The sequence below is a fragment of the Camellia sinensis genome, chromosome 12, assembly GCF_055761805.1.
Source record: "Camellia sinensis isolate YWXY chromosome 12, ASM5576180v1, whole genome shotgun sequence".
NCBI classification, from domain to species: Eukaryota; Viridiplantae; Streptophyta; class Magnoliopsida; order Ericales; family Theaceae; genus Camellia; species Camellia sinensis.
The window spans coordinates 113,650,799-113,673,599 of record NC_138972.1 but is presented as its reverse complement, the minus strand read 5'-3'; the positions used below and the strand labels follow the sequence as shown (position 1 = coordinate 113,673,599).

General features: G+C 35.8%; 1 pseudogene; it reads left to right on the top strand.

Annotated features, from left to right (window-relative positions):
• The first annotated feature begins 1,114 nt into the window (after positions 1 to 1,114).
• LOC114277958 (wall-associated receptor kinase 2-like) overlaps positions 1,115 to 22,801 on the top strand; it is an 81,242-nt pseudogene continuing 59,555 nt past the window's right edge.

Sequence of the window (22,801 nt, the reverse complement as noted above, 5' to 3'; positions counted from 1 at the left end):
CAACAATCTTAAGACAGATTCAAATTATTCTGTTTACAGAATTTTTCATTTATTTCCTTTCTTCTTTCTTCTTACAGAAATTATTTTCTGTGATTTTACAGAATAATATTCTGGTTGGAAAACAAATAGTAGTAATATACTGTCTATTTTCTTTGACAACTAGTAGTAATATACTGGTGTCATTAACAATTTAGAATATTTATTTGTGGAATTGTGTCAGAAATTAATTCTGGTTTTCAGAAATTATTTTATGAGAGTTCATTAATTAAAAGAATTTGTTTTAGTTTTTTTTTTTAATTATTGAATTGTTACAGAAATTTAATTTTCTGTGTGGAATTAATTTGGTTAAATAAAATTTTATTTTATTTCCAAATTAATTGAAAAATAAAAGTTACATTCTTGTTTCTTTTATTTTTATAGAGTTTAATTCTGTGAATTTGGATTAATTTTCTGTGTAATATAAATTCTAATTATAATTTTATTTATAATTTAGAATTTAGAATTTATGGCTACTGAAACAAATGCCCAAACAAGTACTAGTGCGGTAGCTGCAATTGCGCCAACCCCCTCTCATGTTGTGACAGTACTGGTAAATCACGGTGAGAAGCTAGAGAAGTTCTCAGGAACTGATTTTAAAAGATGGGAACAGAGAATGTTGTTCTATCTTACAACTCTGAACCTGGCTCGTTTTCTCCGTGAGGATGCTCTTATTTTGAAAGAGGATGAAACCGACCAGCAAGTGGTTGATGCAGTTGATGCTTGGAAACATGCTGATTTCCTTTGCTGGAACTATATCTTGAACGAACTTGACAACACATTATACAACGTATACAGTCCTATCAAGACAGCAAAGGAACTTTGGGAGTTTTTGGAGAAAAAGTACAGAACGGAAGATGCCGGCTCAAAGAAATTTGTGGTTGGCAAATTCCTGAACTTTGTAATGGTTGATTCTAAGACTGTGATCAGCCAAGTTCAAGATCTCCAACTCATTCTGCATGACATTCACGCAGAAGGCATGTCTCTTAGTGAATCCTTCCAAGTTGCAGCCTTAATTGAGAAATTACCACAAGGCTGGAAGGAATTCAAGAACTACCTCAAACACAAGCGTAAAGAAATGTCTTTAGAAGAATTGATTGTGCATTTGAGGATTGAGGAAGACAATCGCTATTCAGAGAAGCGGGCTGGTAAGCATCCAATGGAGTCTTAAGGCAAATGTGGTGGAACATGCTCCAAAAGCAAAGAAATGAAAGTTTTCTAGAGGAAGTTCATCACAAGGCTCTAAAGGAGGGGAAATTAAAAAGTACAAGTTTAATGGCAAGTGTTACATCTGTGACAAAGAGGGACATCGGGCCAAAGATTGTCGTAGCAAAGGCAAAAGCAAAAAAAGAACAAGCAAGAAGCCTGCTAAAGCCCATATGACCGAAGTGAACAATATTTCCAATGGTGTAAATGACATCAATCTTTCTGCAGTTGTTTTCGAGGCAAATCCTGTCGGAAATCCTAAAGAATGGTGGGTGGACACTGGTGCTACTCGCCACATTTGTGCCGACAAAAAGATGTTCACATCTTATTCTACAGTGGAAAACGGTGAACAACTTTTTATAGGCAACTCCTCAACTTCCAAAGTTGAAGGATAAGGGAAGATTGTTCTCAAGATGACATCTGGAAAGGAACTCAGTCTCAACAATGTGCTGTATGTACCAAACATTCACAAGAATCTTGTTTCCAGATCTTTGTTGAGTAAGAATGGGTTTGGGCTAGTATTTGAGAGTGACAAATTTGTACTTACTAAGAATGAGATGTATGTGGAAAAATGTTACATGTCTGATGGCCTTTTCAAGATGAATGTAATGACTGTTGTACCCTCAGTTATTAATAAAAATACATCTTCTTCTTAATTGCTTGAATCTTCAAGTTTATGGTATGGTAGACTAGGACATGTTAATTATGGATCTTTACGTAGATTAATTAATATGGAATGTTTACCTAAATTTGACATTAATTCAAATCATAAATGTGAAATTTGCATTGAAGCAAAATTATCCAAAACTCCTTTTCATTCAATTAAAAGAAGTACGAAACCACTTGAATTAATTCATAGTAACATTTGTGATTTTAAATCAATTAAAACTAGAGGTGGAAAAAAATATCACTTTTATAGATGACTATACTAGATATAGTTATGTTTATTTAATTCGAACCAAAGATAAAGCTTTGCAAACTTTCATTCAATATAAGAATGAAGTTAAAAATCAACTTGGTAATAAAATAAAAAAAACTAGGAAGTGATAGAGGTGGTGAATATGAATCACCTTTTGGTGAATTTTGTAAAGAACATAGAATAATTCATCAAACCACCGCTCCTTACTCACCTCAGCAAAATGGAATTGCTGAAAGGAAAAATAGGAATTTAAAAGAAATGATGAATGCCATGTTAATAAGTTCTGGATTAACTTAGAACTTGTGGGGGGAAACAATACTTTTTGCTAATTATATTTTAAATAAAGTACTCCGGAAGAAAATGAATCAAACACCTTATGAATTGTGGCATGGAAGAGTACCATCCTACAAATACTTAAAAGTGTGGGGGTGTTTGGCTAAAGTGGCTATTCCTAGTCCTAAAAAGACTAAGATAGGTCCTAAAACCGTTGATTGCATTTTCATTGGTTATGCCAAGAATAGTAGTGCATATCGGTTTTTGATTCATAAATCAGAACATTCTGAAATGCATGTAAATACTATTATTGAATTTCGAAATGCATCTTTCTTTGAACATGTATTTCCAAATAAGATTGGACAAAAGACTAGTAACAATAAAAGATCTTTTGATGCTATTACTAGTAATGATCAAGAACAAGATCAAGAGCAAGAGATAGATCAAAATGAAGAAGAGGAACTTAGGCGTAGTAAACGTGCTAGAACCTCAAAATCTTTTGGTCCAGATTTTTTAACATATTTGTTAGAAAATGAGCCTTTAACTTTTAAAGAGGCTATGTCCAGTCTTGAAGCTCCTTTATGGAAAGAAGCTATCATTAGTGAAGTTGAATCCATCTTGCAAAATTACAATTGGGAATTAGTGGACTTACCACCAGGTTGTAACCTCTTGGGTACAAGTAGATTTTCAAAAGAAAAATGAAAGCGGATGGATCAATTGACAAATACAAGGCAAGACTTGTGGTCAAAGGATTTAGACAAAAAGAATGTCTAGATTATTTTGACACATACACACCGGTTACTAGAATAACATCTATTAGAATGCTAATTGCTATTGCGTCTTTGTACAATCTAGAAATTCATCAAATGGATGTGAAAACTACTTTCTCAAATGGTGAGTTAGATGAAGAAATTTACATGGAACAACCAGAAGATTTTTCTGTTCCAGGAAAAGAAAAGAAAGTGTGTAAATTGGTTAAATCATTATATGGTTTAAAACAGGTGCCAAAGCAATGGCATGAGAAATTTGACAAGGAATAATGTCAAATGGATTTAAAATTAATGAGTGTGACAAATGTGTTTATATTAAAAACACAGACAAATGTTTTGTCATTGTATGTCTTTATGTGGATGATATGCTCATCATAGGTAGTAATAATGACATGATTAAAACTACCAAAAAAATGTTGAATAAACATTTTGATATGAAGGACATGGGCATTGCTAATGTAATTCTTGGTATGAAAATTATCAAAACATCAGAAGGATATGCTTTGTCACAACCTCACTACATTGAGAAAATACTTGACAAATTTAGCAAAGATAATGATCATCTTGCTAGAACACTTATGGATGTTAATTTGTTTCTTTCTAAGAATATATAGGAAAGTATTTCTCAATTAAAGTATGCCCAAATTATTGGAAGTTTAATGTACTTGATGAACTGCACTCGCCCGGATATAGCTTATGCAATAAGTAAATTAAGTAGATATATGAGTAATCCAGAAGTAGAACACTGGAAAGCAATTATAAGGGTTTTAAGATATCTCTGATTTACTCGTAACATTAGGCTGAATTATACTAGATATCCAACAGTACTTGAAGGTTACTATGATGCAAACTGGATCAGATACTAGAGACTCAAAGTCCACCAGTGGGTATGTTTTTACTCTTGGTGGGGCAACTGTATCTTGGAAATCTTCCAAACAAACTTGCATAGCTAGGTCTACTATGGAATCAGAATTCATAGCTTTAGATAAAGCTAGGAAATAAGCAAAATGGCTTCGCCACTTCCATGAAGATATGCCAATATGGCCAAAACCAGTGCCTGTTGTATACACCCCATTTTTTACCACCCTTAAGACTTGGGCGCCACTGATTGCTTACTTGGTAATGAAGGGTGTGCAGTGCAAATGTTCGATTTCTTTGGCAAGGAGAGGATCAAATCCGAACCTTACACCCCATTTTTGGACCAAAACTATTTTGACCAAAATTATTTTGAGACCTTAAAACCCCCTCTTTCAAAATATTTTTGAAAATGATTCTATGATGTTCCGAGGCTTGCATTTCGTTAAATGTTGCACTTTTCGGTAAACCGAGCAAGGACAAAGTGAAAATGAATGGAAGAGAGGTGAAATCTTTGAAAAATCTTTCAAAACATCTTGTTTAAAGGTTTGGAGTTGAATAAAATTGGAGGAGAGAGAAGAAAATTAGTTGGGAGAGAAGTTGGGCATAAATCGTTAAGAGAGCACAGGGCAACCTTATCCGTTTGTACACTTGGACTTAATTTATGAGGCCACCACCATTAGAAATAATACTTCTGGGGCTTCATTTTACACTTAAGAATCTCCTAAAGCCGAGTCCGGATGATGGAGATATGGCTGGAAGAAGTTGGGCATGAATCCGAGTAAGACCGAAACTGAGCAGTCTTCACTAAAATGAGCATAACTTTTTTCACACTTGAAATTTTGATGTGAGGATGCCACCATTGGAAATAAGACTTTCGGGGCTTCAATTTAGGCACAATAATGACCTGAAAAGGAGTCCAGATGAAGGAGTTATGTCCATTTGAAGTTGGATCTGGAGAGTAGATTTTTGCTGTCGGCCACTAGTAGTGGCTGGTCAGCCACGGGTGTGTACAGTCGGTCACAGATGTGTCCGGTCAGCCACCAATGATGGCCGGTTGGCCACTGGTGTCCAAAACTCAGATATTTTGCAGATATTTCTCCTCAAGCTATTCTGCACTGCTCCAGCTGTCCCATTTTCAGATATTTTCGACATGAGGCTCTCTTTTTTCTATATATAGAGGCCATATCTCTCATATTACAAGGTTAGAAAATTTTGGGAGCCTCTCTCTCTACAATTCTCTCTCTCTAGATTTCTCTCTTTTGCCTTTTTGTGCATACAAGTAGAGATACACCTCTCTTTTGCCTAGACATCCTTGATCAAAGTGGTTCATCTTTGGGCTGAGGTTTCTTGAAGCTCTCTTGGAGCTTCCTTTGAGCTCTAGAAGGTGGTTTAAGCTCAAATTGTTGCTTAAGTTGTGTTTTCCCTTCAAGAGGTAAAACTTCTCTTTGCTAGCTTAATTTCCATACTTGTTTTGCCATCTTTTGACACTGTTTTTGAGCTGGTTTTCAACTATAAAAACCTCTATTTTTCAGTCATAATAATGGTGGTTTGAGCCTATTTTGTATTAGGGGGTTGTCTCTCCCTTTTGTTCCTTAGCTTATATAGCTTTTTGTGCCATCTTTCAAGGCTTTCAAATCAAACTTTTTAGGCCTTTAAACTACTGAAATTCAGAGTTATTTCAGTGGTGGAAAACATGTTTTGAAGTTTAAAATTGGAGGGGTTAGCCTCCCCTCCTTGTGTCTTACTTACATGCCTAGTTAGCATTACATGGTAGCATGTTTTTGTAACCTAACTTAGCTTATTTTCAGCATGTGTTTGCCTTTGATTTGGCATGATTTAGCTCTGTTTTGGGCTGTTTTGGTCATGTGAACCTTGTTTTACATAGTTGTAGTGCAAATGGCTTCACTAGCTTGGCATTTTAGGCCTTTAAAGATGCTTTGCTTGAGTTGGTTGCATGTTGTAGCGTCTTTTTACATGTAATTTCAGTATATATAGCTCTGTCAAATGCTCATTTGTTTCACTCTTTTGTTGCTTTTTAGAGTTGCTCTTGAGTCTTGTTTGCAAGCTAACATGCGAGCATGTTTTTCTAGCATTTTTATACCTAAATCTTAGCATGTTTTAGCCATTGTTTTGACTAGTTTTAAATCTGTTTTGGGCTGGTTTGGCCCTTTGAGTCTTGCTTTGTATGCTTGTAATGCAATTGTGCTTGATAGTCTAGTTTGTGCTATGTTTTGGCCTCTTATTCTAGCTATCTTTAGCTTACTTCAAGCATGTTTTAGGACTCCTTTTAGGCTGTTTTAGGACAGTTTTGAAGTGTTTGTACCTTTTGAGCTTTGTATTGCATGCCCATAGTGTAATGGTTTTCACTAGTTCATTGTTTCAAAGCTTTAAGCATGAAATGCTTGGGTTGCTTGCATGTTGTAGTATCATTTTGCATGTAATCTCAGCATCATAATCTCTGTCACACTCTTATTTGTCTCATTTTCAATCGGTTTTGAGAGTTGTTTCAAGTTTGGAATCCTTTAAGCTTGAGATAGAGTTTACGCTTAATGGTTTTAATCCTCCTTTGAGGGTTTCTACAAACCAAAGGCATGCCCTTTCTCTTGCCTTAAATCATCCCTTGGTTGACACTTCTTTCTCTTTAGAAGACTCTCACCTTGGACTTAATCGATTAAAGGACTAATCGGTAATGTAAAATGAGTAAACAAAATGAACAAAGTAAAAAAGGCAAGATTAAGCATCTTTGTGTTGCATTGCATGTGTTCAGATTGGACGTTAATCCGAACACAAGAAAAATGGGACGTTTCATACTCAAAGTGATGAAACGTGTCACTTTTCTTAGTCACTGTCATCCTTGATCATGCATGATAGGGTGGTGGTCCTTCGAGTCTTATTTGTGCATTCATTAAGCTTGTACAAGCTTGGTTTTCTATCCATCATGCATTGAAAATGCTTGGTTGATGGCTCGAAGGTCAAGAGTTACCTTCCTTTGAGTTTGCACAATGATAAGGAAGGGCAACAGTACACACATTCCGTGAAAATACATTGTTTTGCCTCTGTTTGCTCTTTGTTGCAGCAAAAGGAGAAGTCCAAGGATGTGGTGGCCAACTGGCCAGTTTTAGTGGCCGACCGGCCAATTGAGGTTGTCGACACCCACTTTTTGTAGCCAACCGGCCACCAGTCAATTTTTGCACAAATGTGCTCCTGAGTTGGAGCAGAGGCATTCTGGGAGTTGGTACAATTTTCAGTGATCAAAACGAGTGCAAACAGAGGTATCCGATGGCAAGGCAATGGCATTTTCGGGTGAAGCAACAGAGCATGCATACGTCCCTCGCCCTCGAGGCCATTTAACTGCTTTATTTAGTTAATTAGTGGTAGCTAATTTACTTGCTTTGTAATTAGTTAGTTAAAGTGTTTAGCTAATTAATTCGTTTTGTAATATTTAATTAGCTTAGAATAGTCAATTAAATATCATGTTGTAATTATAATTATTTAATTAGCTTAGATAGTTAATTAGTTTAATTGCTTTAATTAGCTTAGCATAGCTAGTTATTTACTTTGGTTTGTAACAATTAGTTAACTAGAATAGTTAGTTAATTAGTTTTGTGTTATAATAATTAGCTTAGCTTAGATTAGCTTAGCCTATTCATTTGGATCCTCCTTTGCGAGGGCATAATGTTGGAATAAGTGTGCATGTGTGTGTGCATGTCTTCCAACCCCACGTCTTTCTCCCTTTTATTTAATTGCTTTTGATGGTTAGATTAGGGATAATTTTCAATTAGCATACCTTATACTTGCATGATTGCATTCATTCATTTGTCTTGCATGCACCAAGGCTCGGCTCATCATTCAAACTGCATCGTTATTTCAATACTTCTTTGAATACGTGTTTGAAAGCATGTTGTTCAAGTTGCTTCGTATGCCATATTAGTAGCTGAGCCTATTAACTGCATTATTGCATGTGTTGCATTAGGCATCTTGTATAGTTGGGATCATGCATTGTTTCTAACTAGTTTTTGTTTTGGCTTGGAGTACTCGGTGAGTTTTATGCTTTAGCATGCTTGCATGAGTGAGATTGCCATGTTTCCATGATAGCATGCTTGCCATGAGGCTATTTGCTTAAATGCTAAACTACATGAGTGCCTGTGGATGAAGGTTTTGTTGTTTGAATTGGAACAATTCGACGAATGTATGTTTTAAGCCCACTTTGTTGTGGCAAATCATGTTTTAAGCCCATCATGTTTGATGGAAAATCCGAGTTTTAGCCCACTTAAGGGTGGCAACTTCAAACAATTTTCAAAAGCAAACATGAGTTGAAATGTTCGAATTCTCGCGATTTAGTCTATACTTGCTTGTGTGCGTCACATAGTAAAGTTAGTTAATAACCGGAATAAGAACACATAATGTTTATAAAAGAACATATCATGATTAGTAGAAGCCGATCTTTTGATCGGGCGAGTAGGGGTGCTCATTTCAGGACTTTCCCCTCTCATTCCCAAGTTCTCGAGCTGAGGCAACTTTGGTGATGACGGACACATTGCCTTTGGCACGAGTTAGGGTTTTCTAAATTTCCCCCAAAATAAAATATTTAGGTGGCGGCTCTGTAATCTGGCAAAGCAGTCCAGTTTTGGCATTATTTGATTCAAAACCGATTTTCCAAAATGATTTCCTGGATTGGACTCTTTGGTGTTTATCAGTTTCATATTGCACTTGTGATACTAGATTCAAAACCGTGACAGGAGTCCGAACTGTAGGACCAATTCGAGCTCTCCGAAAGGGGCGCGAAAAAAGTCGAGCTACACCTGCTATATGCATACATTACGATAGTCAATCAGCAATAGGTAGAGCACAGAGTCATATGTATAACAGTAAGTCACGACACATTCGTCGTCGACATAACACTGTGAGACAACTACTCTCTAATGGAATTATTTCCATTGAATGTATGAAGTCTAAAGACAACATAGCGGATCCACTAACCAAAGGGTTAACAAGAGAGTTAGTTGAGAATTCATCGAGGGGAATGGGACTTAAGCCTATTAAATAAGAGTTACCACAACGACAACCCAACCTAGTTGACTGGACATCCCAAGATCTAGGTTCAAAGGGACAACCGAGTTGTGAATGACTCATAAGGATCACTGGGGAGTCCAATTCCTAACCATTTTTATGATGAAATAGTGATGTCTGCAGCATTTTAGGTTAAGTAAAATTTTAATGATTCTTATATCTAGATAAACCTAGTGGAGTATGGCAGGATACTCTTCATAAGAATCACCTATGTGAGTGTGAACTGGGCCGGTTCTATGAGATTTGTGAAGGGCTACAATTCTCTTAAGCACTCATGAAAGACCAGGTTATTCAGGACCAAAATGAATACAATAATGAGAACTAAACTGTGTCTGGGGATATACTGTGTGAGTTCTATTGTCTTGGTTTACACAAACGGCTGAACAATTCAAGACACCATGTTCACTGGTTAGCTGGTAAATCCGATAGAGTCTCACAAGGGAAGGTTCAAAGCCAAAAGCTACCTATCCTTTGCAGAATATTTCCACTTTTTGTACTCTCTGTATTTAGATCATGTTGTTGCATTTTGTCTCCGTCAAATTCCATTCATGTGGGGGATTGTTGGAAAATTTGGTTTATGAGGCTTATTTTAGGCCAACTTTGAGCCCAAAATGGAGTGGGCCCCAAACGTCTTTTGGGGTGGGTCTGAAGAAGTGACGTGTTCCTTGCCACGTGGCAAGTCACACAGTAAAGACGGTTCGTCAAAACCATTTATGAGTGAATGAGAACTTGACGTTGTTTTCGGGTTCGTGGAATGGACATTTAAAGAATTAAATGTTGGTTTCCTTGAAATAGGTTGTCCTACTTTAAGAGAGTTTTGTTGAGTATATAAGCTCTAGATTGCAACACTTGGGTTGGGCCCCAAGGGGCACCCCAAGTTTGTAGAAGGGAGGAGTTATGGACAAATGAAACCTTGGCTCAAACCACCACACACGCGCTCGTGCGCCGCCGTCCGTCCATCTGGCCGAGCCGTGCATCGCGCGGGTGTGGATTGTGGGTCAAGTCAGTTCTAATATTAATTTTTTTGACAAAATTTATTTGAATTTTTTTCAAAAAAATCTAAATGAAATTAAATTCAAATTTGTAACCAAAATTGAATTTAAATTTTTCCGTCCATGTTTGATGCCTTTTCTGTCCGAATTCTGCATTTTAAACTATTTGAATAGTGTTTATAATTGCCTAGCAGTTACAAATCTGTAACTACCAAACAGATTCAGAATATTGGTTACAGATTTGTTTGAATTCAAATTGCATCTATTCAAATCTGTTTCACACCTGTTCACTTCTTGTATGTATCTGTTCGGGACAGAATTTTTGCCTATAAATTCAGATCTGTTCCAGCAGTCTTGATATCCAAAAAACAGTCAGAAAAAATTCATTTTTGCAGTCCATATTTCTCCTTTGCATTTTATTCTTCATTCTAGTGTTAGAGAAAATTAAAGAGAGTATTAGAACACAAGGTTCTAGTTCGCCGAACAAATTTGTTTGGAGTGCTACTACAAATTTGTGAAGATCATTGTATCTTGGGAGATAGACGCCACTTAACCATAAGCACCGTAGCGGGGCGAATCTGTTTTAAGGACAGCGTGTCACACACTCGACTTGGTCTTTAAATTTTCATTCGATTCGTTAAAATAAATTCTGTAAGTTATTTATTTTATTTATTTGATTTTGTTTCAATTTATTTATTGTACACAGAAGATTATTCCAACACCTTGATGATCCAACGTCCAACACTCTTTCAGTGTAGTTATCATCTGAGAGTATATTCGTAGACTTCACATTGCGGAGTGCAAATATGACAATACTCCAACAATTTCAGCAACCATTCATAAACAATTTTCTCATGATATATTAGGTGCCTTGATTTGGTTTTGTATATGATCAAACAGAGTGCCATTGGTGACAAATTCATAGACGAATAAAGGGAATTGAGTTTCCAAACAACAACCTAAGAGTTTGACCACATTCCTGTGACTGATCTGCTAAAGAACGACTACCTCGTTGAGGAATTGCTTTATTTTACTTTGATTCATAATTTGACGATTTTTTGATGGCCATTGTCATGTTATTTGCTAGAATTCCCTTATGAATTGTTCCAAAATCTTTTCTGCCAATAATTTTATTGTCATCGTAGTTGTTGGTAGCCTGCTTGAGCTCTTCTAATAAAGCAAAAATTTTGTTCACTTCTTGGGTTGATCTCTTTAGTCTAGAGAGTTGTTGTTTCAACATTAATCCACAATTTTGCCTGAAGAACTTTTCTTTTAAGCTTCATGTGCTTTATTTTCTTGATAATCCAATACGTAGTATGGGACCTACATGTAAGATTTACCCCATGTGAGACATATGTGTCACATTCAGTGTTTGGTATTTGTATGCATAGACTTATTGATTTTATAAATATTAATAATTAAAATCATAAACTTTTTCTATAATTTTATAATTATTTTTGAATAGTTGGACTGAAATGTAATTTCCCCTAGAAAAAATAGGTCAATGTTAATTTTGAAAAATAATTACAGATTCATGATAAATTTTATACATTTTAATATAAAAAAATTTGTGTATCAATAGATAAGAGAATAATTACATTATCTAAAATATTTGCATTATCAAACATACCACTAACACACAATAATTATAAAGTTAATAAAGTCTAATAACCAATCTACCATGCCCACTAAGTCAAACCCAACAACCACTAATAATTACATACAATCCCTTTAATGGTTGATAGAAAGTTAACAAAGTCTAACAAACCTACTAAGCCAAGGCCAATAACTACTAATAATCACTTACAACCCCATAATGCGGAGAAACGGACCAACCAACAAAAAGGGTATCAAACTCCTTTTCATAGGAGTTGAACCCGAAATCTTACACTATAAAGGGTGCTATGCAAACATTTGGCCAAATACTCTAATTTTATACACTTTAATAATTAATATTATAAATATTTTCACCAATATATAATTATTTTAGGATACTACACTCATTTGTAAATTCCCCTAAATTTTATGGTCACAGAACCCTATAAAAACAAGTAGGCACTACGGTATTAAGGACAAATACAAAAGAGGGTACTAAACAAGCAAAGGCCCCATTTGGTGTAACTGTTAAAATACATTATAGATTATAACCTAACAGATTATAGATTATGATTTTAATCAGAAACTGTTAATCTATTTGGTGTAGCTATTGGATTATAGATTTAAGTTGTTGAGTAATGTTTGTTAAATAAGATGTGAAGTAATTTTTTCAATTAACTTTTATTTTTTGTTATTTACTACTTGTCTACATTTCTCATAAATAATAATAATAATAATAATAATAATAATAATAATAATAATAATAATAATAATAATAATAATAATAATAATAATAATAATCTATAGTCCATTTGGGTCTTTTTCTATTTTTAAAAAAATAAAAAATAAAAAAAATCTAAGAATATAACCGTAAATTAACATGTCCACAGCAAAAGCTGATAATCAGAAGTAAGGGGTGAGCAGCTTCTCAAAATCAGTTTTTTTGAGTTAAAATAAGTTATTAGAATCAGAAACTGTTTGAAATAAGTTTAACTAAACAGTCTAAAATAGCTTTTCGAAAGCTAGAAGCTATAAGTTAGCTCAAAAAAGTCCAAACAAACACCCAGAGTAGTCTTGCAAAACGAAGCAACAAATCCCTATATATATAACTGTTTCAAAAGCAAGCACTCTACAACCAACAAAAGCAAAAGTGGGGAGGAGACTGCTCCAAGCCAAGAAAACTGTTTTAAAGGGTTTTTTTTTTTTTTTTTTTTTTTTCTAAGGTAGGCATTTGTACTGTTCAATTGATCCAATTCTAGTGTTTGCATCTCATTTGCATGACATCTTCGTGGGTTTGATTTGGTTTTGGTTGTCATATTGCATGATCTCTCTCTAGTACTATCATTTTTTGGTTTCTGAAAACATTTTGTTCTATCATAAGAGCATGATTTTCCTTTTGAAGTTGTATGCTTTGGTTAGCGTTTGGTATCATGAACAAGCTCTTTCCAGTCAAGTTTTGAGAATTTTTTTTTTTCAAAAAGAAAATAGTTTGGTAAAAGAAAGAAAAAAAAAATTAAAAACTCATTATTTTTATATAATTTTTTTCTTTTGTGGGATGAAAATAGTTTTAAAATTTTCAAAAATAATTGTTTTGTGTTTATTTTTGTCAAAACTAGTATGTAATTTTTTGAAAAAAATTTACAAACAGATTATAAAAACTCAACCACACAGAGTCAATCTCCAAGTATCAATTTTACCTTTAAATATTTTATATTGTGTCAATTTAATCAAATTAATAAGATCTCTTTAGAAATTTGATTGAAATTAATCGACATATGTAGACTCATTAAAAGTCATTGAGAAATTGATATCTAATTTATATGGATATTTTTTTTTTCTATTTTATTAGCGAATGTTTATCAACTAAACTAAATCAACACAATATAAAATATTATAGGGAAAAATTAATACAATAAGAACTACAAGACTACATTGATACAACCGACATAGTTAATTTGATTTTTTAATTTTTTATTATGGTGAATACAATCCATACAGTTGTATTGCAGATCACTCCAATAAGTTATGTTGTCCATTTTGCACTAATTTACTTTAATTGACTTGGAATACTTTTTCTTCATGATTGCTTAGAAATGTTTCACAATTGACAATTATATATGAATTTTGAATACAAAAAAGCTTTTTTCCAGGAGGCAAGCTAGCCCTGGCTTCCTCGCAAGGAATGCAATTGCAACTACAACCCATCATCATGATGCTAGTACTAGTACAAGTACAAGTAGCAGTGGTGGTGATATTCTCATTATCAGCAGCAACAATTGCAACACCACCAACAACAATTGCAATACCACCAACAGAAGCAGATTTGAAGAATCTTGGCTACATGAATAGTTGCGGGAATTTAAGCATCTCAAACCCATTTGGCAGGAAAAAGGATTGTTATCACAATGAAAATTTCTTGATTAATTGTAATGATTCCCAGCCATATTGTGGCAATGTCCTTGTTACAAATATATCGCTTGAGGAGGGTGAGTTACGCATCAACATGCCGTTCATAGCCAATGAATGTTATGACTCTACTAGTAGCCTATTATCACACGACAGTGCATCGCTCGACCTTTCCACATTCTCCATATCAAATAGCAAAAACAAGTTCACTTCTATCGGTTGTGACACATCGGATTTGTCCAAATCACTAATTGTAAGATACAGATAACGCAACAGGTAAAAAGATTCAAGCCATACCTTAGGTGATGGAATCCGAAACGACGAACCATGTGGGTAAATCACATGCTTCACAAATCACAAACTACGAACATCCAGCAATGGAGTGATACCACAATATGAGTATCACTTACACCAGTCACAGTGCAAAGGCTTGATTGTTTTACAAATAGGAGAGAGTGAGAGAAAGAGTATGGGAAAAATATCAATCGTTATTCTAATCATCTCACATCCCATATATAACGTATCTGATATAAAGGTTATCTAACTATCTATCCATATTTGTTGATAAGATATGATAGATGTACGATATAAGATAGTGGGCTATCCAAAACTAAGGATAGATAATAATTTAAATTCAAAAATCAAATTATTTAGATGATCTGATATTGGTCATGGGTCATGCCATATGGGCGCCCAAATCTGGGTCTAATACCTAGCCCAATTTTTAACATCTCTCAGTCGCACATGAGTTGGCATGATACTGCCACATCTTTATCTCAATCTCCCCAAATATTTAACAATCACATACTAGCTAATGAATCGTGCGACCGCTGAGAAACACCTGCATATGGGAGCTCTATACTAGAAACTCAAAATGAGCCAGCATAGAGACATCAACCCAAAAAGAATAGAAATAGTGTCTCATATACCCCAAACCCATCTAATTACACTAGTCCAAAAAACATCTCTAATCCCTCAAAAAAAGAGCATGTTTGACCATCTCAATTCTTGCAATATATTCACACTCAATCCGCCTCTCATACAGAGCGATGTGAGTTGCCGGCAGTGAATATACAACAGTGGTGTAATACTAGATGATCTTCCCTTTGCCCTCATGCCATTTAGTTTAGGATTGAACGCTTTCCCAGTGATGTCCCTTAAGGCCGAATCATACATGACCGTAGGCAACATACCAAAGTAGCAGAACATCAACCCCTTACCTTATGACATAATCAAAGGTCACAAAAGGGTACATAAATGAAAGTCATATCAATAATGACAGGTAAGACTCACACGGCGAGGAAACAGGGATCCATTCTCTCACCTCATTACTCGGTCGCCAAGCACATCTAGTGTGAATACATGCTACGGTGGTGTAACTCTTCCAAAGAGTGACGTCATACTCGATACACCATACAGATCTTAGTCATGTCGCTTTCTAGCGTCTAACCCGAATTCTCTATTTGCTTGCTTTCTAGGTGCCAAATGAGATCTCGTATCTAGCTAATCATAACAGGCACAACATGGAAAGTGGGTACTAATATCCATGTTTGGTCTTTAACACTACCTCATCTTGGTTGTAACCAAGGCGACATACATAGTGGATAATTAAGCCTCTCTTGGCTCCAAATAAAAATAAACCACTAGGCTCATCCTTGCTCGCTCCCAAGCGCCAAGGGTGATTGCTCGTGTGGGTGAGCCAATTTTGCCTGCTAACATCATCATCTGCTAATCATTATAACACAAACCATAATAGTGTCATCATCTCATCATCTCATAACAAATAAGTGATTGATTTTAAAAAACACAACCACAGTTTGCGTAATTTTAAATTCCAAACATAAGCCTTATCAGCACCTTTTGCGATAAGCATATACAACTGAATCCACCATGCGTGCCTCACATGAAGTGGTTCAAAATCACTGTCTCTTGCGCAATTACCTCTCTAAAGATATTTTGGTGACCAATTTCTTTCATTCAAGATGCGCCCAACTAGCGCATTGAATCTTACAAGGGGCAAATTTATATACTACTAGTAAAGCATTCTATCCACAATCTAATGAGCAAGGTCAATGTCTAAACTACTCAGTTGACCATTTACCAAAGATAACACTCATCATGCCGAATACGCCCACATAACGTACTTTAGGATCCTACAACAAAAAAAAAAATCAAGGAATATAGGTCATCTGTTTCTCCCAAAGACAATTCGAGGATTCACACAATGGCTAAGACTCTGGTTTTTACCGATAGGTATGCCAATGGGTTTTTAATTTTATAACTATAATCATTCTAGGATATTCCTTATGTAAGTCATCAAAGACAAACCAGGAATTCTCACAAAACAATCACTAAGGATCGTACATCCGAGCATATAAATTACATCACCTATGTCCATCATATCTAAAACAGAGGACATCCCACCCTAGGTGGCGATAACCTTATAAATTCCTGGCTCATAATGACTAAGTAAGGAAAAACATCTTTTGGACCATTAATCATGCCTCAGTGGTCTTCATCGATCATCGTTGGCCTATCATGGCTCGACGAAATCTAAGAACCACTATTTGGATAACTATTTTAGGCTAAAAAAGATTTATTGGAGCTAGCAACCGTTTTGCGCTCTTAACTTTTCACCATAAAAGCATAAGGTAAATTCCTACAGATCTACTTATCCAATTCTCCAATAAGAAGTTGGGTCACAACGTCCACAAATCAATGTTCCGAACTTATGTCAATCATAGCCTAAGTCAAAATAACCTCACTCCCTAGGAGGAAGTCTTTTCATGGTCTACACTTTCCTCAATGGTGTGACTTTTTGGTATCTCGCCAGCCTTATGCCTTAACAATGACTATCCAAATTGCGCATAACTTTAGAACAATTTCACGTCATAATGGAAAGTCAACCAAATTATAGAAATGGTTAATCCTCAAAGACTTTGTCTTAAACTGCGCGACATTGATCCACTTTCTAAAAAACAGGGGACTAGAGCCTTTGGCATTATCCTAGGCTCTTTATCATCTAGCGGAGCAATCATGAATGTTTCCCTCTCAATCACCCAGTGATGATGTGGAAAATTTTCATATTCGCTGCCACGCAACTAAGAATGTAGAGTATTCTTCTCTAATGGAGTAATCCATTAGTAGGCACATCGCTCCCACTGTCCCTAGGATATTGGAAATTTCTTTCCATTCTCAACTAGGCTACATAAAGCGCTATGCTTAGAATTCTCTATCTTATAGAGTTCCAAAACTCTATTCATGTCACCTTTACTAAGAAAACTTTATGTCACTTAGTTACACTCCCACAAAGCTGCTTACTTATATGCACATGACCCTGAGGGTTTACATGACAACATACAATAATGCGCCATAGAACCCTAGGTCTTAGCTTCACAACCTTATGAAAAGTAAAATAAAGATAAGCTGCTTGACGGTTACAGGTCGCCCATAGATGGCTCTTCGCTAACCCATTACTCAAATGGAGTGTAAAATCTGATATGGAGGACACTTAGTTAGGGATATAGGCAACAAACTAGTGCAATTCCCAATTGGGAAACATTTTGCACCATCATCCACCTAACATAAACAATACTTAATTCCTTATCTCTACTACACCATTGTGTTGCTGAGTACTAGGAATAATCAATTTTCTAAGCATCAATTTCTCTTCACAAAGCTTTCTAAAAATAACTCAAATAGATACTCACCACCTTAGTCAAAACTAAAAGCACGAAAGTTGTTATCTGATTGATCTCGACCTCATGTGTGCACTGTCAAAAATCATCCCAAAACTTTTGACTTATGGGAGATCAAATAGCCTTGACTAAGATGCGTATCATAATCTATAAATGTGTCAAGATTGAGGCTAGCTATCATACCCTTACACATATCTATTCACAAAAATCATAGTGGACTAAATGCGCCAATACAAATGCCCTTTTGCGGCTTTCCTACTTACTTGTGCGCAACCACTACAAACAAAGTTACATATTCACATGAGAGCAGGATGTCACAAGCGAGTGGGCTCGAGAGGGCCTACTCAAACCATCCATGTCATCTTCTCATTAATGTGATTAAGTATAATAATCCACCGGTTCATGACCAAAGTCATAAACTAATTCCAATCATCCTAATATGTGAGTCCTCGAAGACAAGTTTTAAAGGTTTAGGCCCAACTAGGTAATGAATCACGACTAATTCACGTTCATTAGATCATAAAAGGATGTCATGGAGATATCAAGCACGCCTAAGTCGCAAATTTAACTAGTAAGTGCTAATCCCCTGCACCTTCAAGTCAATTTTATTCTATATACACTTTACTGTATCTAGTTGAAAGATGACGATACTCATCTTGCCATCTCTATTTCTCGCTTCATAGTTACTTGCAATTAATTCTACTATCCACAAGAAGGAGAGAATAAGCTATCATACTATGATAGCTCCTAAAGTAACTTAAGCATGAATTAGGTTAAAGAGTCTAATTCAACACAATGCTCTCACAAGCGATGCGTCAAATTCTTAGAGCCATAACAACCTTGTCGCCCTTGACCTTTTCATTCCTATACTGCAACGTTTCCGCTTAGTGGTAAACGTTATTCAAAAATGTTAGCCTAGCTAAGGAATCATACAAAGAAGCACCTCCTCATGTCTCACACTCAAGTGTGGAAACAATAAGTGTCCAGACTTAGACAAGTTGGCAATGTTAACAGATTTTGCAGCCACTTGGCGCTAATCTTTTCACTTAGTGTTAATAGATTTTTGCTGCTACTAAGCGCTAATCTTTTAACTTCAAGTGATACTTTAATGTGCACTATTATAGTGCATGAAATTTTGCTCCATCCACTCCCAACAGTTGGGTAGAGAGCAAAACACTGCTCATACTGGCTACTCATCTTACACTTAATGACAAATTCATTTAAGCTCGCATTTCTTGGATGACGTGACTCTTGAATGTTACTTTATCCAATGATGGAACATTATTACAAGTCAAATTACAAAGTCAATCCGCGCAAGCTCAATAGTCAAGATCATATACAAATCTATTGAGGGCTCACTAATTTCACAACTCCAAAAACTCGCTAATCAAAACTATGTAGCATGTCGCTAACCATAGTGCACACATCAGTTTTTATTGTGCCAAACATGGCAACAAAACCACGGCAACTTTGAGTCATGTTTCCTTACTATGGCTCAATTAAAGTCTGATCTAAAGTCTCCAAGACTTTTTGTTTATCTAAAGAATATGATTGCATTGTTCATATTTGAACATTTCTACTAAGTTTAGGTCAACCAAATTAACTTTCATAAGCTAAGTCAATTTAGAGAGAAATTCGCATTGGGATTAATTTGATTAGCATAATATAATTTTGTTGCAAAAATCTAATTGCAAGATCAAAAATCCGTTATGCTTGTAATCATCTCTTGCGCCACAAGTGACAATTATCCAAAATTTAATTTAATTCATGCACAAAATATTAGTTTTTGGGAGTAAATCTACAAAGATTTCTCTCAACCGAACAACCTCCCACTGACTATGTGTAACATGCTCGGGGGGTACCTGCGCACGTTAAACTGTTCAGACCCTCGATCTCTTTGATCTAGTCTCACGAGTGCAATGTGAAACATAGATGAGAGTCCAGATTTGGCAAATTTTAGAAAATCCATTTTATTGCAAAAACCTTTTTCCAGAAATGGACGGCGTCATCAGATCTTAGAGTCGCCACCTAATATTTATTTTGGGAAAATTAGGAAACCCATGACTTGTGCCAAGGCCATTATTCGTTGTAACTAAGGATACTTGGCTCAGAACCTTAGGTATGAGAGGGGAAGGTCAATAATGAGCACCCCTACACAACTGATCAAAGATCGACCTCTACTAAATCATGATATGAATTTTATTTTCTTTATATGTTCATGTTTTGATTATTTAATAAATCCTAAAAATTACTATGTGAAGCATACAAGTGTAGACTATGTCATTTATTTTGGAATAATTTGATTTCATGTAGTTTTGAAAGAGTTTTGGAGATGTACAACCTAAATAAATTGAGTTTACAAATATGAAAATCAACACTATTCCAAATTAAGCGACACAACCTCTATCCATTGGCATTCATACAGTTATATCAAGTAAGCAAATAGCCACATGGTAGGATGCTTAAACATAATAAGAAAAATACACACAAACGGGATGTCAAAGCATAAAAACTTACATATTTACCGACGTCCCTCAAACAGCTACAAAACAAAGTTAGTAAAACATGCATGATCTTATATGCAAAATCCTAATGCAATTCACTCATGAGATGCAACTAAAGATTCGGATTCTAAGATATGACTTGTGAATCATCTCAAGAACATGAGGTAGCACACATAATCACATAGGAATTGATTAAATCCACAAATGCAAACTTAGCCAAATCAAGATGCATGAAACATAGATGCAAAGCATGGATATAATGACAAAAAATAAAATAAAATAAACATGATGCATATTTACAAATAAGGAAAGCAAGTAAAAGAACGGGATAGAAAGAAGTGAGGCGGGAAATTAATACAACACTTTGAATAAATTATTACAAACCAAATTAGAGGGGAGGATGATAATATTACAACAAAATAAAAATCTCACAATACACTCAAAATAAAATAAAATAAAATGAAATAAAGGTTTCATGTTCCATGGAAACCACCGGAAGTTGGTTAACATTGGAAAACAATGCCGTCTTGTCCAAAAGAAGCTAATCGGCCGGCCAAATAGGCCAGCTGGCCAACTAGGCCTAGCAAAACCTGTCTTCCAAAGAAAGATTGAACTTCTTGATTTCCAAACTTCCTCTTGATCTATAGCGATCCCAGGTTTACCCTTGTTGTATAGTGATCCGGACATGTGTCCGTAGATGTTGGTAGTTGTTTATTATCTTGTTTACATCCTTTCTTACTTTGTATGTGAGTTATAGGATGTGTTGAGCGGGTTTGTTACAGGTTGGTTGAGTTTAGAAACCAAAACTAGTTGCCCAGATTTTTGGCCTGTACGCTCGAGCGGAGGTGTTGGCGCTCGAGCGTAGATTACGTCCATCCAGTATCTTGTTGTGCAGTGTTGTGAGCTCGAGCGTAGGGTTGGGAGCTCGAGCGGAGGCCTGGTTCTGCTAAAGTGCTGGGCGAGTGCATTCTGCGCTCGAGCGGGAGGTTGGCCGCTCGAGCGGAAGTCTGTGAGTGGACGCTCGAGCGGGGTGTTTTACGCTCGAGCGGAAGACTGGGTTTAAGACCCGAAGTTGTGACTTTCCAAATCACTTTTTGCTTTCTCTTCTCTCTCTTACTTTTCCAAAAACACCATTGTTGAGCCTCTCACTCTAGATACTACCTTCTCTCTAGGTTTTGATCTAGTAGGAGTGATTTACTCACCTTTGGCCTTTACAAAAAAGTTGTTGATCGTCGAGGGCTTCATTTTAATATGAAAATCTCGGGTTTTGGAGCACGTTGGGTTTTGTCGTCTTCTCCTTTGGGACTCCGAATTTGAGGTAGGGATAACCTACTCCTCTCTATGGGTTTTGTCTTTAAATTTTGGTATTTTGAGATGTTGGGCTTGGTTGGGTAATTTTGTGAAAGTTTGGGGCTTTTGTGTAATTTTACAAAGGTTGGGGTTTCATTCATAATAAACCTAGATGCATGTTTGGCATGAAGAAAATGGAATGATTGTTGAATCATTGATGAAAATGGGACCTAAGGGTTGAAATGGTAATTATGGAAAATGGCCTAATTACCTTGTTTAATTAATTGGGATAATTAATTGATGAGAAATGAGGAAATGAAATGTTGATTGAATATCCATTTGTGCATTTATTTTCTGTTTTAGAAATAACTGCTTTGGGCTATCGGTGGAGGATAGTCGTGATTGTTGTAGACAATGTATGTTGATTAGGCAAACTGAGACTAATCAATGGAATGTGTTATGGAACTTGACAGTTGCTAGAATACATTGATTGTTTGTATTGTGTGATTGTATATAGAACCAATGTGTTTATATGCGTTATGTGTAGAGGAGGAGATAGGGGATGTACTCCGCGGTTTAGGGGAAGATAGGGGATGGACCTCTAAACCGGTTAGGTATTTGGAGGAGATAGGGGATGTACTCCGTAGACAGAGCTCATATGCTTGTCTAGAGAAGTGAAGATAGAGCTCATATGCTTATCTTTGTGAAGTGAAGTGTGGATACAGCTTGTATGCTTATCTGTGGATATTGTTGATATACATATCTGTTGTGAAGTGTGGATACAGCTTGTATGCTTATCTGTGGATATTGTTGATATACATATCTGTTGAGAATGTGGATATAGCTTTTATGCTTATCTGAATGTGAGATATAGTTTTTATACATATCTGTGGAAATGATGATAGAGCTAGCATGCTTATCTGTTGAAAAAGGGAAAATGAAAAGTAATTGGGACTTGTAAGTCGTTAACATAAATATGTAATTTATGTGATTGAATCAGTGTTGACCAACTATCAATTGCTAATGTTTTAGTCATTGTCCATGGTTGGTTTAGTGTATTTCTACTGGGCTGTGGCTCACCCTATACGGGAATATCATTTTCAGGTACAGGAAGCATGCCACCCCCAAGGACATAGCTGGGAGGCTAGTGGCGGACATAGCTTTGTCGTTTTACTGTTGATGT